Source organism: Mustela erminea, chromosome 8 (assembly GCF_009829155.1).
Source record: "Mustela erminea isolate mMusErm1 chromosome 8, mMusErm1.Pri, whole genome shotgun sequence".
NCBI lineage: Eukaryota > Metazoa > Chordata > Mammalia > Carnivora > Mustelidae > Mustela > Mustela erminea.
In genome coordinates, this window is record NC_045621.1 from 64008942 (window position 1) to 64029265 (window position 20324).

The following is a 20324-nucleotide window of genomic DNA, read 5'->3' on the forward strand; positions in this document are numbered from 1 at the left end:
GCTGCGTGGGAACATTCTGGGTGGAGGAAGAGCGTGTCAGAGATGGGAGCAGAGCAAGTCAGAGGGCACCGCTGAAGGTCCAGCGTGCTGGAGCAAGCCTGAAACAGAGGGACCGTGGGAGACACAGGTGACAAAACTGGCAAAGGCTGACGGCCTGGGCCTCGTCCACCAAGGAGGATGGGTGTCATCTTCTAAGAAAAGAGTTTCCAGGATGATACCAGTTAGCGATGCGGACGCTACACACAGAAAAATATTATCACTGTTGTTGAACGTTTGGACGAAGAAATCTAAAATGCTGGTTTGGCTTTGGCAAAGTGAAAAGCTTTTAAGGGTCATAAGACATGTTGACTAGAATGGAACCTATCATTAAATAGGACCACTTTTGTACACATTTTAAAATGAAAAGCTTTATACACGTATGGTCAGTCTTTACACTTACTGCCCATGTAAATGACGTTCTCACGTAGGCTGTGAAAAAAATTAATGCAGTCCCTTGCCTGGATTCAGATAAATTAAAGGAAGAATTAAAACACCCAACTTATGGGGCACCTGGGTGGCTCAGTGGGTTAAGCCTCTGCCTTCAGCTCAGGTCATGATCCCAGTGTCCTGGGATTGAGCTCTGCATCGGGCTCTCTGCTCAGCGGGGAGCCTGCTTCCTCCTCTCTCTCTCTGCCTGCCTCTCTGCCTACTTGTGATCTCTGTCAAATAAATAAATAAAAATCTTAAAAAACAAACAAACAAACAAAAAACACCGGACCTGAGCATTCTCATGCGGGCAGGATCAGTCACTCTAAGCTGCTGCTGCGTGGGGGGTGCGGGCTTAATGCAACTAACCTTACAGAGAGGAGCTCTTTTCCCCAGACGATTCGTTAATGCAGCAATCACTGTATCTTACTATATTAGTTATCCTAATTGAACAGATAAGAAACCCTCTATCAGCAAATTCATTTTTCTCTCCTGACATTGTTCTCTTACCACCAGGGTAATGGAGAAGGAAGAGCCATTACTGCAAAAAAGATAAAAACGACACTGGGATAAAAACCAACTTCAGTAAGAGAAATCTCGAATTGATTTTTTTGTTTGTACATTTGTTTTTGCCAAAGCGGTATGAATAAAGTTAGCGGTGGAAAAGCAGCTTATCATGTGTCTTGAGGTTGGGAGCGACATGCCAGGGCTTCTGATGTCCTTCTTCAGGCACAATGGTCTGTACCTCATTTAAGGCCCGGGGAGGTTGTTTACCTTACATTTGAGAATGTCTGCAGAAGCAGTTTCCACCTCCTTGTGACCCATTTCCACAGGACACACTGTTACCTGCTAGTATACCTTAATGAAACTACCAGCCTCTCTGAACTCTTGGTGGATATACAACATTATTTTAGGAGGAAAAGCAGGAACCTAAATAGTAAAACGTAAACTCAAAGACCCCCTGTGTGCATTACTATTAATAATAAATACTAATTTACATGCTTTAGGGTATCCAGATTGTCATTCAGCACCCACTACAAGTCATAAGAAGGTATGTTCAAGAGATGAATATCCTAGAAATTTAATAGCTTTCAAACAACCTTACCTTTCAACTCTTAGCAGCCCAAGATTCACTGTTGTAATGGACCTGCACTTCTCTATTATTCTTAAATAAAATGCATATCTCGGGATGGAAGGAAACACCGAGTATCCCAAATACTTAGGTCATAGTGTCCACAGTGACAGCTTTTCCAAGTCTTCATCTCCCTACACTTTCTCTAGATTGGAATTCACCAAACACGTGTGCTTGGCCAGCACCATCTTCTTGCCCAATAAACTGTGTTATTAGAAATTCCAGTCTTTTTTGGGATGGGGAAAACAGAGAAGATCTTAAATGTGTACTTTAAGAACATTGCCCTTAATGCCAGACACGGTCCAGATAATTATCAGAAAGTCGTGTTGTTGTTATTGCCATCATCAGAAAGTATTAGAAGGATGGCAGGGGGAAGAAGGCGACAGACAGCTGGGACTCTGACGACTGGGGGGGGCCAAATCATTCTTACGCCTAAAAATAGCAATCAGGGCAACTCAATTTTTGCTCTGGTCCTTGCAATGATACTGGAATTTCTGAATGAGAAGATTACCAAACTTTCAGGAATGGCCTGTACTTATGAAGGGGTCAGATATCACAAGTTCCTCACAAGTACAAGAGACACAATAAAACTATTTGAATTTCAGACTTTCATCCCCTCCCTAATAAACTGAGAAGGTATCAATTTGCGGTCTTTCAGCCTTAGGGACCCGAGCGCAACAAACGGAATTTAGACTTTTTACGACAGGTAGCAGATTTAAAAAAAAAAAAAACGGGGCGGCGGGGGGAAAGAGGTCACATTGATTTGAGGAATAAAGAGCAGAAGGAGACAAACACAACACTCTGGCAAGGGAAGAGACAAGAAAGCAACACCGTGAGGTCATTAGGAGGCACAGGTAGTTTGCTATCCATGGTGCCATCCATGTAAACAAAGTGGCTGATTATCTTAGGGAAGGGAGGCTTTCTTGGGAGGATGCGGAGAAGGGGCTCATGGAGTGCACAGTAATGAGATCGAGGACTAAGAGGAGTCACAGGCAATCAAAATACAGAAGAGGAGCTGGGAAACAGATGCTGACTTCGGGATGATCATCAATAATGCACTGAGGAATAAAAATCAGAAGAATGTTTGACAGCAGTGAAAAGGGCAAATAAGACTGTGGGCTGTATGTGTAGCCTCAGAGAGAACAAGGCAGGACTGCGTATTCTGAAGCTATTTAAGGCAGCAAGATCTCATTAACTCTGGGAAGATCTGGCTTTTCCTACCCTATGGAAGAAATCAAGTGAAAAGCCTTGAGTTGCAACTGAAGTCGATTCCTGATTCAAAAGACGGGGCACAAGCAAGGACAGTGCGGTTCCTGCCTCAACTCCAGCCCTACTACAGAACAAACGGCCTCCCTCCCCCCGGTTCCCCATTCCTTCCTCCTTCTTCCCCTTCCCCAGGCTTCTCATAATCCTGTACTTTAAGGGTGTTAAGAAGAGGATGAGGAGGCTTAGATTAGCAAGAATGGAAGCGTTGTGATAGCATCACTCCTCTTCACAGAAATGTCTAGGGTAGCAGAGCTACCTACAGAAGGTTGTAGAGCAGTTATGAGACATATGAAGATTTGCTAATCCTGAGACAAAGGATAAATGACGTTTCCCTTTTATTGATGTACTGTGTTCATGGCTGTCTAATCATTTAATAAAACAGACCATTAAGGAGATGATCCCTGAAATTCTAATCAGATCCTAGGACGGCATGGAAATTGGCAACCCTCGTTGGGGGAGGTCCTGATGTTTTCACAAAGACCAGTTTGCACAAAGTCACCCAGAGAACACTGAAACTGTCAAATAATCCCCAAATAATATCTTTCTCTGTTCCTTTTGGTAAGATTTTAATTTCATTGACTGTTAATGACCATCGGTTAAACAAGCCCTTGGGTTGACAGTTCCTCATTGTGACTTTGAGAAATTCTGCAAATGAGAACAGTGATATAGTCACTTTTGGATAAATAAAACTATTGTTAATAATTAATGATAACAGGGATCTTAGGTGGCTCAGTCAGCTAAGTGTCCGACTCTTGATTTTGGCTCAGGTCATGATCTCAGGATACTGGGATCAAGCCCCATGTCGGGCTCCACGCTCAGTAGGGAGTCTGCTTAAGACTCTCCCTCTGCTCCTACCCTCCCCCCCAAATTGTGCTAGCTCTCTCTCTCTCTCTCTAATAAAATCTTTAAAAAATTAGTGATAACATATTTAGTGAGACTTTTCATGTTCTCTATGTGTCTATATATATCATGCTCTATACTTAAAATTCTTACAGCTACCCTCTGAGGTTGAAACTATCATCTGCCCCATTTAACAGAGGAAACTGAGGCACAGAGAGAAGAAAAACCTTGCTCGAGGTCACACAGCTCTGAAGGTAGGCAGTGTGGTTCACCAGAGCTTGTATCACCTCAGCGCATGCTGCCTCCCAGATATCTTCCATCTCAAAACAGACTTATTGTCCTAAGGCAGGTACTTAAAAATCAGGACTCAAGAGGCACCTGAGCACGAGCCCCTCTACAACAAAGAGCAGCACCAGTGTGGCTCCCATCTTGTCTAAAAGCTCATTTTGTTCCTGCAAGGCAGTCACGGGGCCCATATGAAGATCTCCTTGGGCACCCGAATAGTGAACCGAGAGAGGAAGCGGAACACTATCCAAACGCCCTCCATGTTCTCCAGCAGGACCATGGTAGAAGGAACGAGGGCTGATACTTCCCAACACACAATACCATCCTCTTTCCGATCTTTGTGCCTTTCCATTAAGATTTTTTCAAACACCTCAACTCCTCAAAACCTTGACCGTGAGTCCCAGTGAAGCTGTGGAGAGGTAAACCTGCTTTGAGGATTATTTTGTGGTTGATGCTTCTACATCTTATTTCCCGCTTTAAGTAAACAATAACAACAACAACCACACCTTCTTCCTTGGATGAAGGCTTCACCTTGTTTGAGAAAAAAACCTCATTGCTGGGATAGAACACAGTGACAGAGCTGATTTCGTTGACATTAAACAACAACTTTAGACATTTACATGAGAAATTCTTGAGACAGAAGGATCATATTTAAAACCACCTAAAAAACGATGGTATTCGGGTACACTCGGACAACTGCTTCTAGCAGGCGCAGGTGTGAGAAGACGGGCAGCTTAACTGCTTGCAGATGCTTTATGCTCTGTGTGAAGGGCAGCTATAATGCTAAATAGGGAACAAGCGACCACCTATGGCTTTAACCAAGAGCAGTGCTGGAGACACTCACCATCCTCTGCCCAGAGTGCTCAGCCCCCACAGGCCAAGGGGAGCAGCATTCCCAGCTGTTCCCTTTTCCCCAGTGGAGACATCTGTTTGCTGGTCAGGCTGAGACCAGGCTGGGGAGGGCTGAAGAGTGTGATCCATGTCCCATCACTTGTCAGCTGCTTCCGGGCTTTAAACCCATCATAAGGAACCACCACCAGGATCATGCTCTAAGCAATAAAGCTAATCAGCCCCCAAAACAAGGAATAAAATATATTGTGATGAATATGGGACCATCCATGAGGTTTAAAAAGTAACATCATCGGGGAACTGATCCTTACGGGTGAATCATCACATAATTTGTCCTATGGAGCTATTTTCAGGTGGAATTCCCTCTGCTTCCCGATACACTCCTATCCATTGTCCCCCTCAAAGAACCAACAGCACCAGGGAATTCACTTGATTTTTATGCAAGAACAAGAAAAAATAAAATCCAGTGCTACATATTCGACTAATGCTTGAAGAGTGGTCGTAAATTTGACACCTCAGAGGTCCTGGTGAGGACGGCCAGACAGCAGCGGGTGATGGAGTTAATGAGAACGAGAGGATGATCTGGACTTTAAGGGTAGAACAATTATTCAAGAAATCTAGAAAGGATGTTGATATTGATATTGATATTTATAAACTTTCAACCCCATTTGCTTACCCGGAAATAGATGTTTTTCTAGAAGAGTACAAGTGAAACCTTCACTTAGTCCAGTTAGGTGCTATTTCCATCATACATATTACAGACAGGGAATTTTTTTAAATTGCAGTAAATTCTGAGCTCGAAAAAGGAAACACATCCATCATCCATCAGAAGCATAGTGAAATACACAAAGTGTTAAGCAACAAGAAAATCATGATTAAAGTTGTCCACCCAGAGGCACAAGAGGACCTTGTCTTTAAACACGGTGATGGTAGATGAAAATTTCCAGTTGCTGTTAGAGTAGGACTTGCTGTGAGATGTGATAGCAGGGCTAACTGAAAGGCAGCAATAGGCTGAAAGCTTACAGAGAAATCAGACACGTAGACACCAAATAAATGGGTTTTAGAAACTAAATTAAAAAAAAAAAAAGAATCCTCATCCTATAGGTAGTTTAATGAAATAAAAATGGAGCTAATGACAAAAAGTAAAAGATGACAATTATATTTCATCACAAATCTACCCCGTCAAAGGTAACAGCTGCCTGGGAGAATGGAAAAGCAGCAGCCAAGACCGCAGTGGCCTGACATTTGAGGTGCAGGATCTCATAGGACAACTGAGGAGGCTGTTCACAACTCAATGACATTTTGGCAAGATGACGCAGGAGATTTATTTCTAACTGGCTGGAGGTCAGTTAAGTGTATATATATTTCCATTTCCAAAGAGTTAATCTGCCACAGGCCCACAGTGTGCTGTTCAAACACACATCCCATTCTTAGTTTAGCAGAAGGTGAAATTTGGCACTGTTCTGGACAAGATATTGGCATTGGCCTTTTAATGAGAAATGGTGAGATAAAAATGATGAATTCATTCTTGCCTGGGTAATGTAGTAAGAAACGACCACATTCCAGCTTCTGGTTTCCAAGACATAATTCTGGAAGACAGAAACCTCTGGAATGCCCATCCTGCTTAGTCTATAAATCTGAATGGTATACATGCAGGCCCCCAATTTTTGCTGCTAACACATGCCAGTGATGTGGTGAAGACCAATGAAACCCAATAGCACAAAGAACCCCATACATTTTTATGCAGAATGGGAAGTGTTAAGTTAACTCGATCATGTATTCATTCAGCAAATACTTATCAGGCATCTACTAGACACTCAGTATTATTCTATTCATCAACTGTTTAGGGATATATCAGTTGACAAAATAGACCAAAAATCCCTGTGTGTTTGGAGTTTAGTCCAGTCATTAGTGAACACACTCAACAAAGTCCCTGAATGACCAGCATTTCCCAGAAATTACATTTTACCAAGCGTTACTACCCACAGTGCTCAAATAGAGTCCAAATTGGCAATGACCTATTAGGAACTCGGATTTCAAAGGGCTGCCATGGTGAATTGGTTCAGAGTAGTTTCAATTTTAAGGACAATCCAGATTACCTAGTTGGGTCAAGTAACAAACACTTACTATAGGGAAATGCATGGTAGTTATAAGCGTTCTTCAAAACTTGCTAGTCTGCAAAATCCTATTAATCCTAAACATATTATAATGACCAACTAAGTCACTGCTAAGAGAACATGAGCATTTCTTCCACACTTCCCCAGTGATACGACTTGCCAGGATAACCACCTAAATCGGACCAGAAACCCTAAGCCAAGAACAGAACATTAAGTTGTGTACCTGGTCTGAGACTGTCTTTAGAGCTGGAATATTCTGCCCTGGGCATCACTCTGATGTGTGGGACAGCGGAGGGGGTGGGAGGGGAAGGGGGCAGGGAGGGGGTGTGTCTGCCTGGAAAAACGTAAAGGGACGTGCGCTGGAGTTTTAAAATGAGTTTGTCGGACGGGAGTGGAAGAGGTCCTGGAGTTGGGTCAAAATTACAACCTCAAGAGCAGTAAGGGTTATTAGGACAATCCTGTGCTCATCTTTGAGCAAGAACACCACATACTGCTGCTGCTCTATTATCTGCTCCTGTGACTATGGCTTGCACGTTCATGCTGCAGTTCTACAGGGGAGGTGGGGACTGCATTTGGCATCAATGAGCTTGATCAATAAAGTGTTAATAAATGACCAGGAAATCTGCAAGGAGACAGAGTATCAGCAGGATGGACGCTCACAGCAAGGGTTCTGAAAAGGGGTGCTCCTGCAGACACCCAGACCACAGTGGACTAAGGGCCTGGCTCTCTGAGGATTCTGTGTCTCCTCAGCTACCAGGGTCAGTCCTCATGGGTGCATGCGACTCCTTCTCCTCCCTCAAAGGAAACAGTGCAGGACTTTACATTCTGCTGGTCTTTTCTAAGACTGGACTGTTAAGCGCACATTGAATTCTTCTGGTCCAAGATCATGTCTAAGGATGTTAATGATCTCCAATAAGTCATAAGGGATATGGGAGTCTGAAAAAGCTGTAGAGCCTTAGATTGATAACTTCATCAAAGAGGGAACAATCAGGCTTGGGTCTGCAGAGATGGCATGCTGTATTTGAAGGAAGAAAACAGGATGGCACCAGTTGGCACTAATGGACTCTACTAGGGTTGGGAACTCAAATGTCTTCAGGGGCCAGGGACCACGTATAAAGAGAGGAGTGGGCAGAATTTTGCTTTTGAGGATTTCATGCCTGGTTGTTTTCAGATCTGGGTTTCCTAAGACAGCCAAAACTGGATTCTTAGGTCAAGTTTTTCATTTCTTTTTTTTTTTTTTTTAATGTTGGCAACTAATTCCAAAATTTAAAGCCATTGCCCAAGCCAAACAAAATACATTTGTAGGGAAGATCCAAGGCTTGGGTCAGTAGGATCCACCCCTGCATGATAGCAAAATGGTCAGGAATTGGGAGTCAGAGCAGAAAAAAAAAAAAAAAAAAAAAAAGAGGATGTGGGAGGAGTTATTGACTGAAACGTGGTTCAGAGGCTTTGCGGTAAAAACTTAAAGCTCAACAGATTTCAATTTTGGTATGCCAACAGAGGAAAGGAATTCCACAGGCACAGAGACATTCAATTAAGACTGCCTAGGTTCATTTCCTCAAGAACTGTGATTAAATTAAGACTGGAAATCGAAAATGTGGACTAAAGTAATTTTAAAAATCAGTTTTTCACAGTTTGGGATTTATTTTTTAACATATTCAAACAAAGGGAGTCATGGCTTCAAGTCAGGGGAAAGTCTATAACACATAATTAAGGTTGGAATTTGCATACCAAATATAGTTAAGAAAATGGAACAAAACAACACAATCAGCAATGAAGCTCTAAGAGTACATGAACTTTAAGAGAGGATTTGTCTATTAAAAACAAACCCATAGAGCATGCGACATTTTTAAGAAGTTCATAAGCAAACTAGATTTTGCTCTTCTGTCAAGTAGGAGATGCTCACCAATTAAATATGAGCACAAATAAAGGCACGTTTTGGTTTTTCCTCCTCTTAATAGTCCTCACTTTTGAAACTGGGCTGCAAATTGCACATCTAAATAGCACTTTTGAAACGATGTTAGACTACCATGGCCTCACCTCAAAACAACAAATATTCTGAAGACCCTTCTCTACCTAGAAGGTAGAAAATTTAAAAAGATGTAATGCTATTCAGCAAGATTATTGTGGGGTCAGCAGTGGTTATTGTGGCCAATGCCCCACCATGAGTTCATGGGGATCTCAGCCCCCACACCCACTGGTCTGTTTAGGGATGGGTGGCGGGCTCATGGGGCTCAGTGACAGAGGGGGAAAAGCTTGTTGGGGGCACCTAGGAGAGAAGCTTTCTTGCTCCTTAGTAAGGACCAGGAAAGGCCAAATGTGAATTAGGGACCCCGTAGCATTGTTTGTCAGTGGAAGCCTCTTAGGACAATGAAGGGATGAGCCGTGGTACAAAGTCAAAGCTGTGGGGACTGGGCTAAGAGAGGGAAGACCCCAGGCCTGACCAATGCTGCTGGGATATGCTGAACAACCCCAAAACCCTTCTCTCCCTCTGGATTTCCAGGTCTGTGAGCTAAAGTCCTTGTTGCAACCATTTTAACCATTTTGTTACCTTCAGCTTAAATGGCTGCAGTTGAAAATGAACTTTCTCCTGGAGAATCATTCCCATTCTTTAAAACATTAAAAGTCAACTTTCACCCAGTGTGGTTTTCTGAGAGGCATTGGTTGTAGCATACAAAAACATACAGAACTACAAAAAAATATTCCCTCTCTCTTTTCAGTTTCTTAAAATACCACAATCTGCTAGAAATGTTATATGTTATTTGGAAATGAATATTAGTAGGCTAAATACAAATGAAGCCATATTTAGGACTCTGTCTAAAAGACATTCCCTTTTGGAGTCTCCCCAGAAGAAATCTTTCTGGGTTTGACCCAACCACTTTCATTTGCCAGTCAGGAATACAGTCTTATACCAACCTATGAACTGCTTAAGTGAACGGCAAGAGAGAACATTCTGGTACCTAAGATGTTACGAAAAAGTTACAGAACTTTCCATTTGCTAGGAGGACAATGAAACCACTGTCTCAGATATTACAGATAAACTTAATTTTCTCTGAAAACACTATGTATCTGCAAGAATTGCTACACTGTCTGTAACCATCTTCCTGCCTACCAAGAAACAATAGTATTCAGACTGGGTATATAATAAACAATACTCATAGTTACTAGTAAAGAAATATCAACATTACTGATTTCCATATTTACGTACAATGCTGGATTCCAAATATCTAAATATCATTTCATAGAGTAGGTTGTTTTCTTTTTCTTCTTCTTTTTTTGAGATGAAAGTCACATAACACAAAAGTAACTCTTTTAAAATGAACAATTCCAGGGTGCCTGGGTGGCTCAGTGGGTTAAAGCCTCTGCCTTCGGCTCAGGTCATGATCCCAGAGTCCTGGGATCGAGCCCTGCATCGGGCTCTCTGCTCAGCAGGGAGCCTGCTTCCTCGTCTCTCTCTGCCTGCCTCTCTGCTGACTTGTGCTGTCTGTCAAATAAATAAATAAAATCTAAAAAAAAAAAAAAAAGTAAAATAAAATGAACAATTCCATGATTCAGTACATAGGAAATGTGTAACCACCCCTTCTATCTCGTTCTAAGACATTCTTCTCATCACTCCTAAAGGAAACCCCATACCCTTAAACAGTCACTTCCCAACCCTGCCTCCCCCCCACCCCAGCTCCTAGCAGCCACTGATCCATTTCCTGTCTCTGTGGATTTATCTATTCTGGAGATTTCATATAAATGGAATCATATAATATGTGACCTTTTGTGTCTAGCTGCTTTCACTTAGCATAATGCTTTCAAGGTTCATTTCATAGAATTTTAATAAACTTAGAAATTATACCAGAAAGAATGTTGACTTTAGAACTCCCTGGAGGGAGGTCTCCAGTATAGCTAGAGACAGTCTGTTTGGGCCCAAGCAAAGAAAAGTAATATTAGAGTTAAGGCCTTCAGGTCATAAAACTCAACTATACTAATACAGAGCGAGTATGTTGGGTAAGTAGCAGCCAGTTGGGAAAAAAAGACTAACTGGGGATGCAGACCTCAGTGAGAAATATGCTAAGTAAGTCAAGTAGTCTTTTACAAACATTTTTTTGCAAATTTCAATTATTTCATAATAAAACATTTAACAATTTTTTTTAACAAAGTAGCTTTCTTTGCTATCAAGTTCAGCATAAGAATTGGTATTTATATTATCTAAAATTTTAAGAAAACATTTGATGCTATTAGTGGAAACGTAGTATTCCTTTCCTAAGTTCTGAAATGCCGTAGCACATTAGGAATCGGGCATCTGTGTAGTATAAGGATGAGCACTGCCATTCAGAAGGATACAGAAAAACTAGAGAGGGAGCACCTGGGTGGCTCAGTGGGTTAAGCGTCTGCCTTCGGCTCAGGTCATGATCCCAGAGTCCGGGGATCGAGCCTGCACTAGGCTCTCTGCTCAGTGAAGAGCCTGTTTCTCCCTCTCCCCCTGCCTGCCATTCTGCCTACTTGCACTCTATGTCTCTGTCAAATAAATAAATAAAACCTTAAAAAAGAAAAAAAGAAAAACTAGAGAGGGTAGCAAGAGAGAGGAGATGGAAGGAGGTTTAAAGAAACCATACAGGCACTGAAGAAAGTTCACTGCGAAGAAGAAACAGAGGTGGGCTCCGGATCAATATTTGGAGAGGGGACTAGAGATGTTCTCCATTGGGCAGAGATTAAAGCTGAATGGATTTGGCTCAGTATAAAGAGCTCCCAACCAGAAATTCAGCAACGGCAGCTGCCTCCCACAAGCAGGAGCTCCTTGGCACTGGAAACCAAGGGACACCCTCAAGCGCCACTGCTTCTTCCCAGCCCCTTGGTCAGGGACCTCAGTCTTTGCGGACACACAGGGCCCCAGGCACAGAGAGGATCTGTGCCGACATAACCCTCTGTTGGGACCATTTTGAACTTCTCATTAATTTGAGAACAAGGGACCCCACGTGTTCATTTTGCCCTGAGAACTGCATTGCCAGCCCTGTGTGTAGGTAGAGAAGACATCTTTTCTGATAATGTCGGCAGCTAGACAGTCTCACTGGGTAACAACAGGACAGTCTGAGCAGGGAGACGTAAAACTGTGATACAAATAGATTTCAAATTCAATGCTTTGGGGCGCCTGGGAGGCTTAGTTGGTTAAGCAGCTGCCTTCGGCTCAGGTCATGATTCCAGGGTCCTGGGATTGAGCCTTGCATCAGTCTCCCTGCTCAGCAGAGAGCCTGCTTCTTTCTCTCTCCCTCTGCCTGCTCCTCTGCTTACTTGTCTCTCTCTCTGTCAAATAAACAAATAAAATCTTAAAAAAAAAATTCAATGCTTTAACTTAAATCATATCAATGTACACGCATTTACCAATCTTGTGACATAGGGCAAGGCTACTTAAAAAAAAAATCCTAGATTTCAAAAAACCTTTTTAGTTCTATGTTCCAGCTTTAACAACAGTTTAACAATTTGCCTTAATCAGATTTCCCAAAGCATCCCATTTGTTTTTTAAAGAAACAACTCACTTTTTGAACTCCTATCTTAGCAGTGATGTAAGTGATATAATTTTAATAAGAAGAAAACCTATGAAAACAAGTGTAAGACTCTTGTGAAGACAGAGTTTACCTGGCGGGAGCAGACATGGAGCTAGGGAAGGGGAATCCTAGAGTATTATCTCTATCTCCTCGTGGCAAGCAGAGGATGCCTAGGGTGCCACCAGTGCATTTAAGAGAGGGACCTGAGAGCGTTACTGAATTCAGGAGGTCGAGTTCACAGAATCGGCCATCCCTTTGTAGAAATATCAGGCTTATTGCAATGTTTTCTGTTTGAGTTGTTCCATCAAGACCAAGGAGCATGGCTCTACTCCCTCGGGAAAAGAAGCATGCGCTCCCCTGGGATAAGGGTATAAACTCCCCCTGACTGATGGGCATTCCTGTTGCCAAGTATCAGTGAAAGAGGTGGGACTTGGGGAAGGAACTGGAGCTCAAAAGCAGAGAGAGAAAGCACTCAATCATAGGCTATGGAAGCAGAGCTCGAAACGCAGGCCTCCTAGGGCAGGGGATTCACCTTTCTCTCCTGATCCCTCTTCCTGGGCCAAGCAGTACACATGTATGTGATGTCTCCCCTGCAGGAGGACAGGGCAACTTCAGTCACAGGGAAACAGGCAGAAAACTAAGAGTCACCTCCAGGCTAACTGCAAGTAAACTGTTCGGTAGGGCCCACTATCCAGTTGCCTCTTCCTGAGTGTCCGTTTTCATGGTGTGGCTCCCACACTCTGCCTTGCACTGTTTAGGCCAGAGCGGAAACTCCTGTGGCTGGCTCCAAGGCAGGAGAGGTACATCTGGGCGACCTCATGGACTCCAGGAGACTGCAGTGCTGCAACCATTCTTGCCCTCGTGGGGTTTCCACCTCCACTCCCGGCCAACTGGTGCAGTCTCACTTTACCGGCGGAACACACAGGGCTGCCTTAAAGCCTCTAGCTGGTATCTCACTAAAGACGTCTTACAGCTGATGGGCGGGGGCAGATGAATGGAGCTCAAACCAGAAGAGGAAAGGACCACCATTTTCCGCCTGCTAGCACGCTAACCTTTCCATGGGATCGAATGAAGACTCCTGACAGTTCTACGGATTAAGTGAGTCCCTCTGTGGGTAAGAAGACATTGAGGCTAGGGAGATGAAGTTAACTTCCCTAAGTCCCATCTGGAGCTGAGATCTGAACCTGCCTCTATTTTGAAAGCCGGGGCTCTCTGCCTACATCGCATTGTCTCTGCGTGTCTCCAATAGTGAGAGTCTATGAAACAAGATGGGGATGTTTGCTCCATTAAACCATAAATATCAGTAAACAATGTGGAAAGCCACGAGGCCTCCCTAGAAACAATAACCAATCAATCTGCAATCAGTTATTTAAATAATTACCAGAGATGTCAGTTAATGGAGGCTGTGTGATAATGGAGCCTAGACAGGGCTCTGTATAGTAATTTCTATGCCGTTCAGTGTTTTTATTGTCTCTACTCCCCTACTCCAGAAATTTGGAAAGCTTTATTTCCTAGAAAATACTGCATTGAGAATAAAGCCCATAAAGAGAGGGTAAAAACAGGAATGACTAGCATGATCAGATAGCTTTGCTGGTTTATAATCACTCTAGAAATCACACTGGGAGAAAACACGGTCTCAGCTCCACATCCAGTTCACGGAGACAAAGGTTAGCTAAACAAGAGCTTATTCTACTATGCCTGCATTCGGAACATAAGGCTAACTGGAATGCCTACTTTAATTTAGGTAATTAGAGTATCAGTCCCTGAAAGAAAATTTGCTAAATTCAACTGCAATTAATGGACTTAAAATGGCAAGTTTGCTTTAACCCAAAGAACATGAATATTTTATGTCTTCTGTACTCTACTATAATGATAATAGTTCTACTGTATATATATAATGCTACCTTAGCCCACACCATAATTTGTGTGAGATTAAGGCACTATTACAAAATGGAAAATATACTTCATTCTCCATGGGAATATACATGAAGGCAAATATCTGCAATCAATGCCCAAGTTTCTTCCTTTTCTAGAACTCCTGACTTCCCTTTGGTAGAATAATTGGATTCGGAATTACCTGAAGGCATCTCTGGAGTTCTCCTGATCCCCAAACAGTAAGTTACAAGTCACTTTTCAATGCCCTCAAACTTAAATGGACACAGAATGTTGAAACATCGTTTCAGCTTTTATTTCCCAAGTCCTCCAGGGCTACTGTCCTTTCTTCCTGGGGTTCCCAGACACCTGGGTCAAATGGAAATCAAGTCCAGGCAGCAGAGAGATCCGAGGCCATGTAAACTATGGCTAATAGACTCCCTGCCAAATGAATGAGGCTAGAGGAAAGCATCCCTTTGTCCTCTTTGATAGGAAAAGGGCAGGCAAGGTGCCAAGTTTTAGACTTCACCTCCCTCGTGACTCAATTCATGAGGAATCGCTAGGATTTGGTTTTAACAAGGCATTTTGGTGAAGGGCTATTTACAAGACCCTGCAGTGTCTGGCCTCTGCCTCCTGCTTGGCCTTATGTCAGGACACCCTCTCCTCATTGGCCTGATCTGGTCACACTGGTCATCTTTCACGGAGTTTGCTGTCTCCGCACAAGCTGTGCCTCCCTGCCCTGCGCAGAGGGGCTGAATCGGACATGTCACTCACGTTTCTTCCTCAGAGGGGCTTACTCTGCTCCTGTGTCTAAATGAGGACCCCTGTGTATGACTTTCTGTGGAGCCCAAAAGAGCACTTTTTTCTTCAGGGCACTTCTCACAATTTGTGATTTTTCTTACACCGGGGTCTTCCTCTCCTCTTAAGACTGGGAGCTTCAAGGAGACAAGAACTCTGTTTCATTGACCTGGCAGGCCTGGCACAGGGTAGAGTAGATGCTCTGCTTATTGAACAAACATTGTAGGGCAGCTTCCAGACCTGGATGACAAAGGATGACAGCAGGAGGCCCCAGTCCCCACTTTTGCATGGAAGCAGGTGCCACTCTGGCCCAATAATAGGAAGTACCCCAGGACCCTGAGAAAGCAGCACCACTGTTGCGGGCACCGGGTGGCTCACACTGGCTGGTGACACCAGTGAGGATTCTTCAGTCTCTTGGGCAGGGAACTAGGGGACACCAGTGAGCTGCCACACGGTTACCAGCATTGAGAAAGTGATTTAAGGACCCCTGGGACACAGCCCTTTGGGGACTCCCAGTAAGTAATTTCTGCTCTTGCTGGTTAACAACTATTTAGTCTGAAGACATCTGAAGTGCATGGATATTTCAGATTATGCCAAGAAGCCTGACCTCTTCTATTTAATTATTGCTAATTAACTATAGAAAGCACTGCTCAGATTTAAAGTATAAAGTTCTGTGTTTTGGACATTTAAAAAAATCCATCTTAAAAAAATATTGAAAATGTCTCTTACTCATTCCTTACCTCATAACAATTTTCATGATCACTAAGTAAAAAAGCCATTTTTTTTTTTTTTAAGAGATCCTTGGAGCTCCATGTCAGGGGCTGAGAAGCCCATTCATGTTTCCCGAATATAGTGCTGTCCAAATCATGTCCTCCAATCTGTATTCTACTTTTCTATTAGCTGTTAAATTTCCAGTGCATGCCATTCTCAACTCACGACTCAGTCCCACGGACAACTCAAAATGAGTTGCAACTCAAAATGAGTTCTCAACTCAAAAATGAGAAGCAAAAGAGTAAGAGAAATATGCAAGGAATTAGTAGCTCCTACGGAAGGAAAGCAAGGTTAGCGCCTAAGCCATTTGGAAGGCTTCTCCTGTCCTTCTGACCTTGCATTTCGCAGGCAGATGAAAAAGTGAAGAGAACTGGCAGAATTCTGACCCCAGATGCATTAATCCAGCGAAGAGGGTCATGAACATATTGAGTTTCTAAAGACCCAGCTAACAATCACCAATGGACAAGAAGTCTCAAAATCTGTTACAAATTAGACCTCCTGGGGGTCTATTACTGAAAAGATACTTTGAATGGGATGTTCTCATCTCAAGTAACAAACCTCTTAAGGCTGACCAAGTTCCCAATGGGTGAAGATGAAGGCACTTTGCTATTAAAAAGTGAGGCCAAAAAAAGAACCTTACTCCCAGTCTCACGGGCAGCTCCTGCTTTGTGGTCTGCCACAGTGTGCCTGGGCAGTAGGGGGATGGAGCCAGGCTGGGAAGTTTTCCCCCGAACCACAGATTCTTCCTGGATGGTTCTATGTCTCACCAGACATGAAATCCTCCAGGAACACCTGCATTTATGGAATGCTTGCCACAGCTTACACAGTACAGTGGCTACTTCTGATGAACATGAGCTCCAGAACAGAATCGGGCACAAATGTTAATGGGAAAAGTGTGAATGTGCCAAGTCAAAGTCTCTCCTGATCTTGAAATGAATCTGGGGTGAAAACATTCTTATATACCTTTTGGATACTCAGTTTAAGGAGTGCAAGAAGAAAAACTATGTTTTTTGGGGATTGGCAAGACAGTCTTCTTTGTTTAAAAAAAAATGGTAAGCACATGCAAGCTACAGGATCAAATTTAAGATTATGATTAGACAGGAAGCTGAAAATAGTGATGACAAACCCACATTGCGTCAAAAACGTTGACCTAATTTTCTTTCTTGGCTTTAAAAATTTTTTTGATTGGGTGAACGAGGAGTTCTATTTTCTGTAAGAAATTAGGAGGCAGTACTTCCCCTTCATCTCAATGAGCAGAGTGAAAAGAATAGCAAGGATTTGATTTGGGATTAGGAGATTTGCCTGTCAATCTATTAACAAGCACAGTTGAACACGTACATGTATCTACAATACTATACTATTGATGGTATGGTTAAAATTCACGTGGGCCCAGAGATTTCTGAAGTGGGCACACACACACACACACACACACACAGTCACTCACTCACTACACCTAAAGACAGATCAATCTACTATCTACTAATAGGGCAGAATGTTAGGAAAAGAACTATTTAATTTAAATCCAACACACCTGGTAGTCACACACGCACACAAAAAAAATGGTAATATTAGAAAGCCTCAGTTTCCTGCCCAAGAATAAACCTACTTTACTTTCACCAGAAAGATATTCTCACTCTAAGTAGGGACTGGTTATTTGGGAGTTTAATGTAATTCTACAGTTAGAAAGTTTGGCTAGATTGAATGTAAACCTCAGGCATATCAGATTCTAGAGTTAAAACACAGATTAAGATGAATTAAAGCAGGACAGCTTAAAGGAATTGAAAAAAGCCAGACTGCTAACTTAGTGAATATCTAAGACTAATCCACTTGCAAGCTCTTGTTTCATTTAAGTGAAATTAAGTACAGATCTTAACTGGAGTCTACCTGTATCAGTGGTTTTAAAAAGGATCCACATTCCTAACCAAATAAAAAGTGACAAAGTTAATTAGAAAATTAGGGCTTACTGTGTGGTTTACTGCTGCACTAATTCATAATCATGTAACACAGAAACTGAGAAAACCTTTGGGGAAATTACAGGTGTTATTCTATGCTTTTCTAGAAGTCCTGGAAATAACATCTGCCTGTATTTTGAAAGGGTTATTTTTGTTTTTAAGATTTTTATTTATTTCAGAGAGGAGAGAGACAGAGAATGCAAGCATGGTGGGGTTACAGAGGGAGAAGCAGACTCCCCGCTGAGCAGAGAGCCAGATGTAGGGCTCAATCCCAGGATCATGACTTCAGGGAGCCCAAGGCAGGCGCTCACCCCACTGAGCCACCCAGGTGCCCTTGAAAGCTCATTTTAAATTGCCTCCTCAATCCTAAATCAGAATGTCTTTATAAGCAGTTAAGTCAGCCAATCACTTTCCTTATCTATCTCTGGCTAGCCAATGACTTTCCATTAGAATTTGTAGATCAGTAAACAGAGGGGGTGGGTGGGGCTGACACCAAATCTCCTCATAAGTGTGGGCAGCTTATTTTAGTTTCTTTTGTTTAATTCCCCGATTTGGGGGGGGGGGGGGGTACAGGAGGAGTATGGTCATCAGACTATAAAAATTATGCTGTTAAAGTAAGAATTATATCTTACTTCAGTCTGTCTTTCTGTTGCAAATAAACTTAAAAATATATTAACTTAGGTCTGTGACTAAAGTAATGTCAAAAGTGTGTGTGTGTGCATTCTACAAATTTATACAGACCTGTTTCCAGCCCTTTCCAAAGAACTCGATTTCTGAGTATTTTAATTCAGCTAGAACTGGTTGTCATTCATCTGAATGCATCATACTTTTCTATGAGATAGTCCAGTTTAACACTCGTAAATATTTTTAAATACTTTCTGTATACTAATTTTTCATGTTAAAAGAACTGATCCTGTGTTGGGAATGGTACCTCAATGAAGACTTTTTAAAAGAAAAAAGAGATACTTGGGAAACCAGGAGCAATGAGCTACAATCAAATTTGTAATGTGGCATATTCCTGAAAATGGTAACGCTGTGCCGTATTAAACAGCTCATCTATTTCTGGAAAATACATATAAGGAAAGCAATCAGCATAGTTCTCCCAAGCCCCTTCCAGTCCTTAATTCCCTAGACTATTAAACTTAACATACAGACAACTTTTAATCAGGAATCACTCAACTGTATTTATTGACATCATTCAACTAACCCCAAGCCTGTCTAAAACCCAGAAAGGGCGTAAGGAGTTTTCTTCCTTTTTTTTTATTATCTGTCACCACTTGAAAATCATAGGCCAGTTGTATAATAGAGACAATATTTTTTAATGGAAGTTTTTCTTTACTGAATTTCAATATCAGTAAACATCACAGCATAGCCACTGAACTGAATATAAGAGAATATGTTCACGCTTTCCCAGGACTTTCATTGTAAAAGCATACTGCTGCTCAAGAAATCCCAGCTCACTCACAACAGCCTGTATTGTCCCTGGCCATAGCTGGGGGAACGAAGCACTTCATACATCAACTGCATGCTCGCGACCGAGCAAAGTTTCTGTTGCTTGCACACTTTGGAGCCGGAAGATACCTTGCCGTTATCCAGAAGCACAAAAGCTGAAGGCCACCATGAGGTCTATCGCTTCCTGACCTTCAGTCGTTTTAATAAAAACTGTACTGACTCATGGTGGTAAAGATTTATACCAGCGAGGTATCGCCGCACACCTATACCATTTATACACACTCAGTTTTAAAAAGTTAACTGGCACAGTTTTAAAACAGACTCTTAAAAAGGAGAAAAGATTCAAATAAGGCAGAAAAGCAACAGAAGTCAGTGAGATTGGAAAAGATACAGACGATGCAATAAGCCAGAACAGTCTCCAAAAGTTACTGCAGGCAGAAACCAAAGAGGTGGCCAGGAGAGTCTACTGGGTATAGGAATTACTGGGATGCATGTTAGAAATGCAAATTTCTACACTCATAAGCCCAAGATTCCAGATTCCGTGGCTCTAGACTGGAACCCAGAAATGTGCATTTTTAACAAGCACCTAAGATAAATGCGTTAGGGACATCTCAGGGTGCAGGCTTTGAGACAAACACTGAGGCTTCAACAAGTATAAGAAGAAAAAAGGCCTTCTAGGCCAACCATATTTCTTTCCCAAGACTCAAAAGTCACGGGAGAAGTCAATTCTTAGGAAAAGGAAAAAGGTGAAGGGAGCAGAGAGACAGGAAAGCATTAATTATGGTGAATCGCTCTTCGGTTTTGAGAAGGTACAACAATATTTGTATTGTTCCAATTAGCCATCCAGGGGCTATGCCAGCATGAAGTTTGCCAAATGGAATTAACTGTATTCATTGATCCATAGGCATCTTTACTTAGTGCCTACATGTGCCAAGAAGGGCAGAGCTTCGATAAAATAGAAGACTCACCCTGCCCTAAAGGCACTCTCAACCTC

The 20324-nt window shown here is 42.4% G+C and overlaps 1 protein-coding gene and 1 long non-coding RNA gene across 4 annotated transcripts in view; both read right to left on the reverse strand.

The window, feature by feature from the left end:
• STK39 (serine/threonine kinase 39) overlaps nucleotides 1-20324 on the reverse strand; it is a 304821-nt gene that overhangs the window by 32130 nt on the left and 252367 nt on the right. The gene's annotated exons all lie outside the window — the stretch shown is intronic.
• Nucleotides 1800-15799, reverse strand: LOC116597727. Its single transcript, XR_004288759.1, has 3 exons — nucleotides 12470-15799; nucleotides 2944-2946; nucleotides 1800-2070 (listed from the first exon to the last, which is right to left on the reverse strand). It is a non-coding gene; the product is annotated as an uncharacterized LOC116597727 (long non-coding RNA).